Below are 15,209 nucleotides of genomic sequence, written 5' to 3'. Positions count from 1 at the left end.
TTGCGCCATATACTGGTTTTGGCTTGACCCCGGTATTGCTGCTTGCAGCTATATTTTAAATTAAGTTTGTTTAAATCTACTTACGCTCTTTGTGTGTCTGGTCATTGGGGTGTTCTTGGGACCTCCTCGAGGTGGAAACTAGGGAGGGGCGAGACTCACGACATCTGTGGTCCGCTCCGACCTGTGACAATAACTATTTTGAAACCTACACAGATCATCCAATGATTTTTGCAACAGACAGGCAGCAAAATGTAGTCATGAACTCCAATGTTATCCTTAAAAAAATACTTAGAATAAGAGAATATAATATTTTAAATAAAATAGTGCCTCAATTACAAAACCTTACAATGATACTCCCAGGAACATTATACATTGGATCAGCATAGAAGGGTGGCAAACAAATTCTTGTCACAAATGAATTAAAGACATAGACCATTATTCCCTGTCAAGAAATAAAAGTGAACCAAATCAATAAGAAACTACATAACTATTTGTACACATCATGCATACAGAATATTTGATCATGGTAATCATCATTACCTGAGGTTCAGCAAGATACTTTACAGCCAAAAGACAAGCACTTACAACCTGTTTAAAAATCAAAAGAATATTTTAAAATCTGTTAACATTCAAGGACATATTTAATAGTCCACACACACTACTGTACTTCACTGCATGGGTAAAAAGAAAAAATACAGAAGTATGCTTGCGGTTACGCACTGTTCCTTCTACATCCCTAAGTAGTCCTAAAGTAAGGAAGTTCTTCCTCATGAGAACTCAACAGATGACAAGAATTCTTTCTCTGGTCCGTTCTCCATTAAGGCATGGTTTAGCTAGGAAAATAACAGTTACATATTATGCATCTCTCTTTTTAAGTCCTAAAAATTATGTTAAGGGGGGGGGTTTCCCAAACAGGGATTTGATTATGGCAGGACTAGACCTTAATTTAATTAGGAAATATAACTAGTTTTAACAAGCACGCCTTACCAAAAACATTAATTGTGTGCATTTTGAGGCAAAACAAAGGCCACGGATGCATTTTAAGATATGTTAGTGCAAGTTGATTTCAGTTTGGCCAGCTCTAACATTTATTTTAGTCTAGGACTAGTCTAATCCCTGTTGAAGAAAAACTAACAGTAATGAAACTAACTAACCTGGCTTAGCTGTACTGTACAGGGTAACTGCTTCCAGTATGCTTTGTTTGGTTGCACATGATGCAGAGCAGTAAAGGGCGATTTATAGTCGTGCGTAGGTCCTACGGCGTAGCTACGGCGTAGGCTATCCGTAGCCTGTGCGTAGCTCTGCGTAGCCTGACGCGCACCTCACAAAATTTCTAACAGCGCGTCGGCTCTACGCGGACCGTAAGCGCTGTGATTGGTCCACCAGAACCCCTCCCGTCAGGTAAAAAAAACTGCGTCATAGGTATTTCCGTTTGGGACGGTGAAAACAAAGATGAGCCAAGTTGAGGAGTGATTTAACTCAAACTGAAACATAAGTCGCTGTTTATTTACTTCCATCATTGCTGGTCTTCTCAAATTATACACAACAAGTTGCTATTTCTTCTTCGTTTGTGGGTTTACTTGCTTAGCTTCTTCTTCTGTGACGACTTCTGCTGCTACTGTGGTTACACGCGTGATTACTGCCAACCAGCGGTTTCGCGTGTGTTTGCACGTCGACGCGGACGGCGACGCACAAGTATAAATGAAAACCGACGCGGAACCTACGCCGTCGCTGCTACGCTGTAGGACCTACGCACGACTATAAATCGCCCTTAAGGCCCACTGTGGAACTCCTAACAGGTACTGGGGAATACATAAAAATTTGATAAAAATTTAAAACATTTGGTTTAACATAACATTACTTTTTTGTTATTATGGATACATGGGTCATGTTTTTGCTTTTCTTCTCCTGAGAGTCTCTCATCAGTTTGAACAGATTCTGGAAGTGTCCCTATAGATGGAATAAAAGCCAATGCATTATATATAATTTAATAATATCACAATAAGACAGTAATAAAAGAAAGCTTACCCACAACAACCTGACCATTTTCATTCAAGATCAACTGATCATTTGATGACACAATTTTTTGAGGTCTTGTTTTACTCTTTCATTTCAATTCAATTCAATTTTATTTATATAGCGCTTTTCACAATTGGTGATTGTTTCAGAGCAGCTTTACATTAATGGAGGCGGTGGAAAGCACAGAAAAACGACAGATAGCACAACATAATACACGATAGCACAAGCAGCTAAATTTGATGCGGCTATGAATCAACATTATAAGCGTGCGTATTGCTAATGTAACGTAAAGAAGAGGGTGCTAAGTTAAGCCCAAGAGGGCTGCCTCCCCGGGTTGAAAAACCCCCTAGGAGAAAAAAAACCCCAGGCTCAGCCGGGGAAGTAAAAAAAAGTCATAGGAGGGAAAAACCCTTGGGAGATATATTTATATTGAAACGATTAAGGAGATTAGGCGGAGGTTAAGCGGGTTCTGCCGGTGGTCGTTGGTCATGCATCAGCTGGGCATCACGTTGAAGGTCTGCCGGTGGGTCAGAGGTGTGCCGACTTTCACATTTACCGGAACTGGGTCTGTTTGTCTCATTGTCCTCGGAGAGGAGGACGAGACATAAAGAAAGAAAAACAAAACCCAATTAGCGTAGGGGCCATTCATATGTATACACCTGTACATATACACAAACATATATCCATATATATCCACACATATCTATATATACATATATACACATGTATATACATACACATATACACACATACACATATATATACACATATACATATATACACATACACACATACACATACATACACACACATGTACATATACGTATTGAAGATACAACGTCATCCTAGTGAAAGACTCTGCACAGTTTGGTTTAGGGAGAATGAGAAAAATGCACGGGACAGCGAATGTTTTGGAAATGGGTGCAGTGACACCCTTTTAAGGACTGAAGTCCCGCCCCCGACTAGTGGGCTTAACACCACAAATCTATACCCATCGTGCTTTATTGAAATCCGGACGAGCAAGGGAGTAAAGGGGAGATGGGGACGTGACTGCGCCAGCCATCTCCCTGATGCCTGTCTGGGCTTCACAGTACTCCCCTACTCGACTCAGAAACCTCAGGAGAAGGGCCGAGCAAGTGATAACATAATTCCATACATAACTTTCAATCACTCCTCTGCGCTTGGCAATTAATGGCCCGATTCGGGGATTTATTGGTGTAGTTTTGAAGTTTTGGCCTTGTATTGTTGTTTGTATGTGCACAGAGTAGCGTTTCTTTTCCTTGTATGTAGCCTTTTCTATTTTATACGTGACCTTTGTTTTTAAAAGTTTATGCCCGGCTCATGGTTTGCTGCACATATGTAAACGAGTAAGGAGAGATTAAACATTTTCTTAAGAATATTTAGTTTATTTATTTATTAGGTTGTTCAAGCTATCTATTGTGAGATGAGTACCATTAATAAAACAATTATGTGAATGCCTTGTTGAAGAGAAAAGTTTTAAGTCTAGATTTAAAATTATCGACTGTGTCTGATTCTCGGACATCGGTTGGTAAATCATTCCAGAGCTTAGGGGCTAAGTAGGAAAATGACCTTCCACTTTTAGACACTTTTGATAGTCTAGGGATAATCAAGAGACCAGAATTTTGCGACCGTAGTGTGCGTGATGGATTGTATTCTGATAGTAATTCTCTAAGATATGAGGGTGCTAGGCCATTTAAAGCTTTGTGGGTGATTAGTGATATTTTAAATTGTATGCGATATTTAACTGGTAGCCAGTGTAAAGATGCCAGAATTGGGCTTATGTGGTCATACTTTTTAGATCGAGTAAGTACCCTTGCGGAAGCGTTTTGAACTAGCTGAAGCTTGTTTACTTGATTTGCATGGCATCCCCCGAGTAGCGAGTTACAATAGTCTATTCTAGAGGTCATAAAAGCATAGATAAGCTTCTCTGCGTCAGATGTAGACAGTATATGGCGTATTTTCGAGATATTTCTAAGATGGAAGAATGCTGTGCGGCAGACGTTGGCGATATGACTATCGAAGGATAAGTTGCTGTCGAACATCACACCTAAGTTCCTAACCGTGGAAGATGGCACCACAGCGCAGCCATCTATGTGCAACTTGTAATCTGACATATTATGTTTGTAGCGATTCGGTTCAATAATAAGTATCTCTGTCTTATTGGAGTTCAGCTTAAGAAAGTTATGTGCCATCCAGTCACTAACATCGCTAAGGCAGTCTGTTAGCTTAGAAAACGTGTGTGTTTCGCTGGGATGTGAGGAGATGTAAAGCTGGGTATCATCCGCATAGCAGTGAAAACTTATGTTATGTTTCCTGATAATGTCTCCTAGAGGTAACATGTATAACGAGAACAGGATAGGACCTAAAACCGATCCCTGTGGTACACCGTATTTAACCAGGGAGTGATATGACTCTTCCTCGTTTACATAAACAAAGTGATAGCGATTGGTTAGATACGACCTAAACCAGGCTAGCGCCTGACCACTGATACCAACATAGTTTTCTAGTCTATTGAGTAAGATTGTATGATCTATTGTGTCAAAGGCTGCACTAAGGTCTAATAATATAAGAATTGAGATTTCACCACGATCGGATGTTAATAGGAGGTCATTTGTAACTCTAAGCAACGCTGTCTCTGTGCTATGGTGGGGCCTGAATCCTGATTGGAACTTTTCATATTTGTCAAGAATGTGCGTAACTGGCTTGCCACTACCTTTTCTAATATTTTCGAAAGAAAAGGGAGATTTGAGATTGGTCTAAAGTTATTAAGCTCTCCCTGATCAAGCTGCGTTTTTTTAATCAGCGGTTTAATAACTGCTAGTTTGAAAGCTGTTGGAACATATCCTATTTCTAGCGATGAGTTAAAGATATGTAGTACCGGGGTTGACACTACAGGGAATACCTCTTTAAGCAGTTTTGTGGGAACGGGGTCTAATATACAGGATGATGATTTGGATGATGTAACTAGTCTAGAGAGCTCATCTATTGTAGTAGGTTTAAATGAATCAAGATGTTCGTATGGTAGTCTAGTGTTAAGTGAACTAACGGGTTGAGTGGTGGCTGCCTGGGTAGCTACAATGTTTTCCCTTATAGACGTAATTTTGTTAGAAAAGAAGTTCATGAAGTCGTTACTATTGTGTTGAAGTTTACTATTGGTTTCTGTTTGTTCTTTATCTCTAGTCAGTTTTGCAACCGTGCTGAAGAGGAAACGAGGGTTATTATGATTCTCATTTATAAGCCTGCTAAGATAGGTAGATCTGGCGGTTTTAATAGCCTGTCTGTATTGTTTAACACTCTCTTTCCATGCTGCACACCATACCTCTAACTTTGTGCTTCTATAATTTCTTTCCATTTTCCTAGTTGCCTTTTTGAGTGCTGCGGTGTGATGATCATACCATGGAGCTGGCGGTTTTTCTTTGATTCTCTTTTTTCGAATGGGAGCAACGGCATCTAATGTGTTAGAACAGACATTGTTTAGGTTTTCTATTACAATATCTAGATCGTCAGAGTTATCTGCTACATGTTTAATTTGGGACAGGTCTGGAAGAGTGCTAATAAATCTATCTTTAGTGGTGGAAATTATTGTTCTGGCTAATCTGTAGCATGTTGTGGATTGACTGATCCTATCTAGAAGTACAGTGTATGACACAAGGTAATGGTCAGAAACTGCATCACTCTGAGGTGATATTTTGATGTCATTAATATTGATAGAATTAAGTCTAATGTGTGCTTACGAGTATGCGTTGGCCCTGTCACGTTTTGTCTAATATTGAGAGAATTTAGAACATCCATAAATGCACGTCCTAGTGCATCTTTTGGGTTATCCACATGAATATTAAAATCACCAACGATAAGAGCTTTATCTACAGTGACTACAAGCTCAGACAGTAAATCTGCTATTTCTTTAAGGAAATCTGCATGGTGGCCCGGAGGTCTATATATTGTAGCTAAGGCAAAAGAGAGCTGTTTGTGGTTACGATCGGTTATTTCCATATTTAACAACATTAGTTCAAATGATTTTAATTTTACTTTAGATTTTTGGTTTACTTTAAAAATTTTGTTGTATATTGTAGCTACACCACCCCCTCTCCCCTTTAATCGAGGTTCGTGTTTATAATAATAGTCTTGTGGGGTGGATTCGTTTAAACTAATGTAGTCGTCTGCTTTAAGCCAGGTTTCTGTTAAACAGAGTGCATCTAAGTTTTGGTCTGTAACTATTTCATTGACAATAGGTTCTTTATTGGTAAGCGATCTAATGTTAAGAAGGCCGAATTTTAATATTCGAGGTTCATCTGTTAAAGTATTGTTGTCTAATTTTATATTAATCAGATTTGTACCAGATGTGGCAAGCGGTGCTCTGTATTTATTTGTTCGGGGAACAGATACAGTTGAAATGTGTTGATATTCTGGTAAGATTGACTCGAAGTGCTGGGATATAAGTGATCTTGACATATCACGGCAGCTAACAGATGGACGGTTAAGCCGATCCGTCTGTTGTCTGACTTGTACCCTGGATAGTCAGACTGTATTCGAAGTAAGACTATTGGTCAGATTTATAGAGAGAATCGCACTTCCTTCCTGAGATGGATGGAGGCCATCTCTCTTTAGCAGGTCAGGTCTCCCCCGAAAATGCTTCCAATTGTCTATAAACCGTACGTTATGCTGAGGGCACCATTTTGACATCCAGTCGTGAAGAGACAATAATCTACTGTAAGTTTCATCCCCCCGGTAGGCGGGGAGGGGACCAGAGCATATTACATTGTCTGACATTGTTTTAGCAATTTCACATATCTCTTTAATATTATCTTTGGTGATCTCCGACTGGCGGAGTCTGGTGTCATTCGTGCCGGCGTGAATAACAATTTTAGAAAACTTACGCTTAGCATTAGCCAGCACTTTAAGTTTTGATCTAATGTCTGAAGACCTGGCTCCCGGTATACAATCGACTATGGTGGCTGGTGCCTCAATGTTTGCGTTCCTAAGTATCGAATCTCCAATGACCAAGGCACTTTTAACAGACGTCTCAGTCGGTGTGTTGCTTAGAATATCGAACCTGTTTGAAATTACCAGGGGGGTCTTGGGTGGGCACCGGAAACGACTTTGCCGCCTGACAGTCACCCAGTTAGTCGGCCCCCTTGACTCAGATGATGGAACCGAGCTATGTGTATTACGTTTAACACTAGGCGCACCCGAAACAGTGTTTGAAGCATTAGCGGTATTAGCGTTTGAAGCATTAGCGGTATTAACGTTTGTAGCATTAGCGGTATTAGCGTTTGTAGCATTAACGGTATTAGCGTTTGTAGCATTAGCGGTATTGCTGTCATCAACTAGCGTTTGGATGCACGCTTCTAGTTCTGCAATCTTCTCCGTCAGCCTTACTACTTCAATACACTTAGCACAAGTAAACCCCTCTGTGCTGATGGAAGAAGCTAAACTGTTTTGTGATGTGTTGTAGTGATGGATTATATTACGCATTAAAAATACATGTGCTGAAGGTGTGAGTGTGTTCATGAAGTAATTATTTTTCCTCATGCCAGCAAAGAGTTGTTCAGCAGTTTGGGTATTTAACACTCTGGGGTCGGCTGCGGCGCGGGCGCCGCAAACTCTTTCTTTTTCAATCACTCTGCAAAGAGACTTGGATAACTCTGCTGATTTTGGACATACAGATATGATTTATACATCATTTAAAACGTTGAAGTGTCTAGTTTTTTTTGTCCACTCCCAATAAAAACAGAATGTTGTGCTTTTCGCAAAATTAAGAAAATAAACATGATGCTCGTTTTGTTCTTTCTCCCTCAGTGAAGTCATTTCAGAAACGCGTCAGAAAATTAACTGTAACTTCACGAATACATGTCATAGAAACAAAAGATAAATGTCTACATAATGCTTGGAATGTCAGCTTTTAAATGATGTAAGTGAGATCGAAAACATATATTGTCATTCGGTGTAAACTGTATGAGAAATAGGAGAGGGACCGTTTCTCTAATGTTACCTGACGCGAGTGTTTCTTTGTTCTTCCGTCAAACATTTCACGCGATGGGAAACGCACATACACATGAGTCAGGAAATCAACGTGAGGTAATGGCGGCGGCTGTAAACAAACATTGATAAGTTTATCACGCTTGTCCCTTGTTGTGTTTCTACTATATTGATTAAAAAACACAAATAAGAGTCCAAACAACGATAGGCAGTTGTACTTTTGAGCTTTTACTGCACAAAAGTAAACCTCTCGCTGGCCAACCAAACACAAACCCTGTGTTCACTTTACGATGGCCAAACAGTACCTTTACCATGAGTAGCCTAACTTATACTTGTGAAATTAATATAATATCAATAGAAATATATATATATATGTGTGTGTATTTACATTATATTGAAAAGTAAACCTTATCATGGTTTTACTACAGAGAAAGTTACATTCCTGTTGAACATCCCCACAAGGCTCATTATGTGGCTCATTATGCAACCCTTTTGTCTCTCAGCTGTCAATCACTGATTATTCAGGAGCTTTCCCGCCTCCACGCATACAGCCTTTCCCAAGCAAAAGTGTCTTAGAAATTGTAAATCAATATCTCGCTTTATGTGAATGAGTAGGTCGAGTGACTTTCACATCATTTTGAAGAAAAAACTCTAGACTACTAGATCCTGTTTTGAAAAGTCTTGGGAAAACATGTTTAGAATTAGTTTTGTGGACTTATATCAGTGACTTAAAATTTTAGCTTTTTCAGAAACCACGCATAAACAGTTTTCTCTCAAAAATACAAACATGTACATACATGTTGATTATATGATATTGTAGCCCAGTTTGTGATGAACACAGTGTTATGAGACTTTTACCATTATTATGTTTTTAAGCAACTGAAAAAAGCACAAATGTCAGTGCATGTCAAACTTCCCCTAAAAAACCCTTAGACCCCAGAGGGTTAACCACCCACTTAATTCTGGGACTAAGTGAACTCTACTGAGGGCGTCTTTGGGGTCTTTTGTGTTCAACTCATGAAAGCAATCATACAGAGCATAGTGTTTAGGAGAACCAGATAGATGATGGCAGGTGGGATACTTTTCCAACTGTTTAACCTTTAACCATGGCAAATTCACTGTTAACTTGCTTTCTTTTGCCTGCTGAATATTTTCAGGGGTTGGCTCCGCAAGTCTTCATGAGGGCTTAAGGGTAAAGTCTCTGGTTCCTGAAGGTTAGTGTGTGTTGCAAGTTTTCTGGCAAAATCATACACTGACACATTAGGAAAGTGCTTCCATGCTAAGAGAAAACCAGCAGAGTCTCTTGGAGACTCTGCTCTAATGTTAAATTTGATGGAGTACACTACTCCACACAGACATATAAGTACTAACCATCCACCTAAAAAAATAATTAAAACATAAATTTAAGACTTAGCAAGTCTAGCGAAATGCCTTAAACCTTTACAAATATAGTCGCTTATAAACATATCAACACAAAAATCAATGTTTTCATAGTAAACAATGAGGTAATGAGAAGAAATCTTACCAGAAGCACCCCAGATTTGTTAAAAAACACTATCATATGAGGCGAGATTTTGCATCTCCTCTCTTAACCTTAAGACAAGGTCCATCTTAGAGCCTTTCGAGTCCAAACCACATTCTTTGCAGAGTTTCCGTATTGCTTCAACCTACATCATAATTATGACATAAATAAAAAGCGTGTTGCGTGTTCACAATTTACTATACCAGGGGCCTGTTTCAGAAAGGTGGTTAAGTGAAAACTCTGAGTTTGTTAACCCTGAAATAAGGGAAACTCTGAGTTTTCCGTTTCAAAAAGGGAGGTAGGTTAAACCTGAGACAGCGGGGTAAGTCAAGCCTGTTTCAGAAGGAGAGGTAACTTCTACTCAGAGTCTGTTTCCGTACTCTCTGAACCTAACCTGGTCGGGAGCAGGTTTTATCCTGTAAACTCTGAGTTTCTTGTGGTCTCCTCCCCATTTTTAAAAGAATTAGCGGTGTTTAATCTTGTTAGTTGCTTTAGTACATTCATTCATTGTGCACATTTTTATCATGTACACTGTAAAAAATTTTTTAGCTGTCTTTAAAGGCGGAGTCCACGATGTTTGAAAAACGCGTTGGAAAAGAAGACGGGCCGACTACCAAAACACACTTATAGCCAATCAAATCAAATCAAATGCCGGTTTGCGTATGTGTGGGGCGGGTCTATCAACAGAAGGTCCAGATTCTATTGGGGTAGGGGCGTGTTTGTTTAGGTGATTTCAAATATCAACATTGGCTTTCAAACATCATGGACTCCGCCTTTAAGTTATAATTAAATTGCCAGTGCAAACCATTTTAACTTACGACTTTATATTTTTATATAGCTATTACACTAAACTTTCAACTAAAAAAAATTAAAACAGTAAATTGAAATGACTTGTAAAGCTAATATGATATACTTAGGTGCATAGATCGTCTTAGTGACAAAAATTTCATGTACTTTTATAGAGAATCTTGTAGATGATGATGTTGCATTCATTTGTAGAAAGTTAAATTTATGTCCCGAGAGGATTTTGAGACCCCGAGTGTTTTTTGTCATATCCGCTTACATTTATGTGAGTGAAATTATTATTTTTTGCAGTCATTTTAGATATATAAATATCATTATATGACTAATATCAGTCTTTGTGGTGCTCTTACATTTATACAGTTGCCTTGACATTTCTTACTTATCCACTCGTCATTATCGCTGGTCAAGTGGGTAGTGCTGTGTGTAAATGTTGGGCCAGACGTACCATCGGCGATCGGAGTTCGAATCCCGGCTGGGCGAATTTTTGTTTTATTCATTGTAAAGTTCGTAGCCTTATATGACAAAGTATTATGCTTAATTTTATTTTAGCTGAGCTGCTGTCATCTTTTTGTACATGGGATTGCATGTGCATGTAAATGAATATAATAACAGTCCTCAGTTTATTTACTTCGGATATTTTAACTGTGATGAAAAATTAAATGTACGCATTTACTAGAGTAGCAATTTACAAAAACAACTCTTTTCTTTAAAATATATGCTCGTAGTTGCTGTACACTTGCAGTAACACTTTCAGTTTGAGTAGTAAAAATGATTAAGACCTCTTTGTCACGTGCTGTTGCCATGGTAAATCGTAATATCTGAGCTCCATTGATGATGGCTTTTCATTGTGGCTGTGCACGCGCTTAACTCAGAGTCAACCTACTCGGAGTCGATTGAACTAACTCAGATCAGCTTTTCTGTAACCGAAAACTCAGAATTTACTATCTCAGAGTAAATCAACTCAGAGTTCAAGTTTAAACTCAGAGTTGGTTGAACCTCCTTATTGAAACGGGCCCCAGATGTGTGTGTACTGACTCAGATAGGCTAAATGCAGAAGACCAATTCAGAGTACCATAATAGAAATGCACATCATTTCAAACTACTACTGAAACAGTATTAATTAGGATCTGATCAATTTACCTTCATCTTGAAAAGCTCATCTCCAAGTTGTTCTTCAGTTATATCAAGATCAAGCATGTCACATAGCCTGGTTTTCTGAATTTTAGCAAATTCCTTGTTCAACACCATTTCAGATTTTCTTGTGTTGACACCAATCCACGGAGCCCAACAATCATAACTTGGAGGAACGACGAAGGGGTTCTTCATGCCACCTTGCATTTATAAAGTGTATTATTAGCACATTGTATGGCATAAAAGTTACCAAAAACAATACCATTAATAAAAAAAACAAAAAAATTATTTAAGAAAATCAAAAAGAAAAATTGTAAAAATAACACCAATAACGACTCACTTCGAAGAAATCCCCGTCCAACCATGTCTTGTGTCACTTGCTCCCAAAAGGACACAATGTTGGTATGTCCATCAAAATCATTAGGGGGAGTTTTAATTTCACTGACTGAAAAGACATAAATGGAATTCATATATAAAAAAACAAGATTCTAGAGACTGGACAGTGAACTAACTTACAAGGCACACTAAACACTCCTTTTTTGTGGAGGACCATAATTTCAACTTTAGGGTACTATCCACAATTGATGCAGGAGTACATGTAATCATGATTTGTCAGTGCTTCAAAGTGAGTGTATACATGAAGCACAGTATCATGGCTGGGAAATTTTGTATTTTCAGTGGCCTCAAGCAGGCTGAGGACTCTGCTGACTGCGGTATAATTCTATAAGATGCAAACTGGAATCTTAAGGTTTAGGGACAACACATGCAATATGTTATCTTTTTAATTTTAAACATTTAAGCAGCAATATGGGGTACTATAATGGGTAACATACCTGAATAGTATTGCGAGGAATCAAGCATAAATGCAGTAAAATCAGAAGGTGGTCATTAAAATTATGGATTCCATCCGTGAACTCTTGATAACGGTACATCATTTTGCACTTGTTGCATACTTTGTAGTAGGTGGAAATCCCTTAAAAGAGAAGATTTTGCTTTTCAAATTAACTTCATCAACATTTCTAAACTTCTCTGCAGCTTTCTGCAGAATTTCAATAACTGAGACTTTACCTTTAACAAGTCCTGTGAAGGTTAAAATCCTTGCCCGTGATGTTATGAGTTTTGGATCACTTAGCATCTGATTTCCCATGCACTGTGAGCAGAAAGTCTCCTCTGGAATTTGTCACGGTCCTGTCAGACATCTGTGCTAGATGTAGGTCTGAGTGCATCTGACAGGACCGTGGCAGTATTATGTTCTGTGTGGGGGCATGTGGAATCACATTGTGTGTGTGGCTTCCACATGTTTCCGGTGTCTTGTTGCTGTCGTGATCTTGCCAGACCTTAGTATAGGTTCAGGTCTATGTTCTGAGGGCAAGGTCAGGGCAGCATTGTGTTTACGTGGGAACACGTGTGTTTCACATCATATCTGTGTGACACGTGTTCCCAGTGTTTTGTGGCTGTCATGGTCTTGCCTGACTTTGGTTATTATCCAGAGGGCAAGACCAGGGCAGCATTGTGTTTACGTGGGAACACGTGTGGGTTTCACATCATGTATGTGTGACACGTGTTCCCAGTGTCTTGTCACTTTTACCCTACTCCCTTATGTACTCGTGTCTTAAGTGATTAATTATGTTCACCTGTTCCCCATTGATGTGCTGTCTATATAATGCCCTTGTGTTCTCTGTGTGGTGTGCGTGCGTTGTTGAAGTTTAGTGTTCCATGTTTCTGAAGTGCTTTATTGTTCCAGTTATTCCCGTGTTTGTGTTCCATCACAGTGTTTTCAGTTATCTTCTGTTTTACCCCCTCGTGGGGGTTTCTGTTATTCCTTTTTGTAAATAAATTATAGTTATATTTTTATACATCTTTGCGTTTGGGTTCGTCTTTTACTTTCCACAATCCGGTGTTAAACCGTACGTGACAGAATTAGGCTGCATATGAATTCACACTTGGGTTTAGTGCCACTAATAAGTTACTTTGGCAGGTCTGCAGGAAGACCTTTTCTTTCAATAAATAAAGCACCATTTTCTTTATGCCTGCCTCATTTGGTGGGTATTGTTTATCTTGTAGATCTTCCATTTGGTACTGCGAACTCGGAGTGGGATCAGTCCTTTCTGTGGTCCTTACTTTTCTAAAAAGTGACTTGCGAGTTTGAAATAAGTGCACTTGATTTGTGCAGGCAAGACTTCTTGGTTTTGTTACATGGGCCACTTCATGTGATTTTTTTGAGTCATACACAACAACTCTTCCAAGGTGGCTATAATATGATGTTTTGGGTTCATACACTGAAATAGGTCCAGCAAATGTCACCTCCACTGAGAGTGGCACACCCATAATACCTGCTGTCCGCTGACTTTCAGTGCATTTCTGTTTTCTGTCTTCCCCAAACCACTTTTGTTGCACCAATTCCATCAGCACTTCTTCATATAAAGTGATAGCATCATCAGCGCTTCGAGGACAGAAAGCCAAGGATTTTATATGGTCGCATTCAAATGTGGAAGCAGAGATGGAAGTGGGGGTACATAACTGACTTGACTTTGACATTGAGTAGCGGGTGTAGAAAACAGTTGACTTGGTGAAGGCTGAGGTTGGGGTTGGAGTGCAGTTTGACCAGACACTGAAGGTAGAGGTGTCGGAGTAGTCAAAGGAGATGGACGTGGTGGTGCATAACTGACTTGACTTTGACATAGAGTAGCAGGTGTAGAAAACTGTTGACTTGGTGAAGGCAGTGCTTGGGGTTGAAGTGGAAATGCTGTGTGAGTAAACCCTGACAGTAGAGGTGTCGGAGTAGTCAAAGGAGATGGAAGTGGTGGAACATAACTGACTTGACTCTGACATAGAGTAGCAGGTGTAGAAAACAGTTCACTTGGTGAAGGCAGTGCTTAAGGTTGAAGTGGAGGAGCTGTCTAAGTAAACCCTGAAGGTAGAGGTGTACAGAACTGTACTGTGGGTGTTGCTGTTCTTTGTGGAATATAAACCTTGTCATTCTTATTCTTGAATTTTGTAAGATCAATTATCAAACTAGATATTAAAGTTTGAGGACAAACTTTATTTTGGCTTGAAAAAGCTTGGTCTGAACGTTTAAAACAGTTTGATTTGGTTTAATAAGCATACTAATAACCAGATAGCCTAAGGGTGTTTTCACATATACACTGTTTAGGTCGGCCCAAATGACGTGTCGCTCCGAGTACGGTGCGTTTGGGTCAGTGTGAACACAACAGCCGCACTCGGGTGCGCACTAAACGGCCGCTCCGAGACCGCTCTAAACAGGTGGTCTCGGAGCGGCTGTTGTCGAACTCTGGGGCGACCCACCTGTGGTGTGAACACTGCCGGACCTCGGGCCGAACCAAATACAGGAAGTTCTCCACATGTTTGAGCCACTGGGCTTCCGTTGTGACGTGAGCCGGGTGTTATATTGTGGGTTAACAACAAACAAGCCAATCCTGGTCCGTTGCAGAGATTCTCTGTCTCCTTTACGTTTGAGCTAATGATTGTATAAATGCATTGCTGTCCTCCACACACAAATAGTGACATTACGGGCTTTTTTAGCAAACGGCTCCGTGAGAAAGGCTTTAATAGAACAGCTGCGCAATTTCGCGTTAAAGCAAAGAAACTTCGCAAAGACGTGCATTGTTTATCTCCACATCTTGATAGCTGCGCTCTCTCTGTCAGGCTGGTTGTCGTGGAAACGTGGGGGTGGTCATGAGACGGTAAGAGCTATCAGAGACCAATGACAGCG

The 15,209-nt window shown here is 39.7% G+C and overlaps 1 pseudogene; it reads right to left on the bottom strand.

Moving 5' to 3' along the window:
- Positions 1-767: 767 nt before the first annotated feature.
- On the bottom strand, positions 768-14,308 carry LOC141369107 (uncharacterized; annotated as a pseudogene).
- Positions 14,309-15,209: the final 901 nt, after the last annotated feature.

Source organism: Misgurnus anguillicaudatus, chromosome 12 (genome assembly GCF_027580225.2).
Source record: "Misgurnus anguillicaudatus chromosome 12, ASM2758022v2, whole genome shotgun sequence".
Taxonomy (NCBI): domain Eukaryota; kingdom Metazoa; phylum Chordata; class Actinopteri; order Cypriniformes; family Cobitidae; genus Misgurnus; species Misgurnus anguillicaudatus.
The sequence above is the reverse complement of the archived record's forward strand: the minus strand, read 5'-3'. Positions and strand labels throughout refer to the sequence as shown.